Below are 1499 nucleotides of genomic sequence, written 5' to 3'. Positions count from 1 at the left end.
GGGAAACAGGATGTGTTGCTTTTTTTCTAAAAAAGCCAATTGACAGATTACACCTAAGTACTCCTCCTTTTGTATCATTCAGCCTTTTGTTTTAGTTTGGTAAGTTTTAAGAAATTTCAGCAGCCAAGTTGTTATTTGGTGGGGACGATGGACTCCAGATGCCTCAAGTTATGTATACCTGTCCCAGATGTAAACTTCATTGTCCTTCGTTGGATGATATTTTAAATGGATATAAAATAAATTAATCTAAATGGCTGCCCTCCTTTTTGTGTTTTGAAATTTTAGTTAAAAACTGCTACAGCTTATGACTTTGTACATTAAGATAATTGTATTGATCTTTTCTCAAGTCTTCTCAAATGAGTCCAGGGTGGGGATGGGATGGGGGAAAATTGATGGAAAAACATCGCTCTTCGGGGACTGATAGCCCAAGTATCTGTATCTTCAGTATCTGACCAAACCAGACCACAAAATGCTCCTTTATGAAGAATTTCCTGATTCCGTGCCATGGATCGAATTTGATCCAGTGTTTTGAAATCAGGAGATAAACCACCATGAACACAAAAAATCTGCTCATCTATTAAAGTTGCTACTGTGAGCATGTCAAAAACTTTGGTACAGTATCTCTAGGCATTTCCATATTTGGCTTGGCACTCATCATAAAATCCATAAACCTGTGTTATCTGTCTACTTTCATGATTTCATCGCAAAAGTGTAATACGATCAGGCCGTTTAACCTTTAATGCAAGAAGGTAAGACTGCAGGAACCTCTGTCTACAAAATCACTCATAAATATGTAGTTTGTGTCAGGAACCTGACCTTCAGTTCTGAATAGTTCACAAAGGTCATAAAACTATCCATGTATAGCTCCACACACTGTTAGTTGTGCTGATACTGGCTGAACATTTGACTCGTCTAAGAGGAGTTCACAAACATAGTCCATAGCCACTTCATGTCATTTTCTGGCAGGTACTTGTACAGCCGCGCTATCTCCACACACTTATCCAAGTCTAGTGGCACCATTTTAGGAATAACAAGCCACGGTGACAGCGGTGGTGGCAGTGGCTGTAGTAGTGGTGGCCGCAGCGGAGGAGGCCAAAGCCAGAACTCTCTGCCCGCTTTTTAATGGTGGTTTTTTTTCTTGTAAATTTGTTTAAGTTTCTTATAGATGCTGGATATTAGACCTTTGTCAGATGCATAGTTCGCAAATATTTTTTCCCATTCTATAGGTTGTCTGTTTACTCTTTTGGGAGTTTCTTTTGTAGCAGCTTTTTAGTTTAACTAGATCCCATTTGTTAATCTTTGCTTTTGTTGCAATTGCTTTTGGCATCTTCATCATGAAATACGTGGCTGTGCCTATGTCCTGAATGGGTATCACCTAGGTTGTTTTCCGGAGTTTTTATACTTTAGGGTTTTATATTTAAGCCTTTAATCCATCTTGAGTTAATTTTTGTATATGGTGTAAGGAAAGAGTCTAGTTTCAATTTTCTGCATATGGCTAG

The 1499-nt window shown here is 38.5% G+C and overlaps 1 pseudogene; it reads right to left on the bottom strand.

Moving 5' to 3' along the window:
• Positions 1-317: 317 nt before the first annotated feature.
• LOC117077761 lies at positions 318-1020 on the bottom strand (annotated as a pseudogene).
• Between the last annotated feature and the right edge of the window lie 479 nt (positions 1021-1499).

Source organism: Trachypithecus francoisi, unplaced genomic scaffold (assembly GCF_009764315.1).
Source record: "Trachypithecus francoisi isolate TF-2019V2 unplaced genomic scaffold, Tfra_2.0 Lachesis_group6, whole genome shotgun sequence".
Lineage (NCBI taxonomy): Eukaryota > Metazoa > Chordata > Mammalia > Primates > Cercopithecidae > Trachypithecus > Trachypithecus francoisi.
The sequence above is the reverse complement of the archived record's forward strand: the minus strand, read 5'-3'. Positions and strand labels throughout refer to the sequence as shown.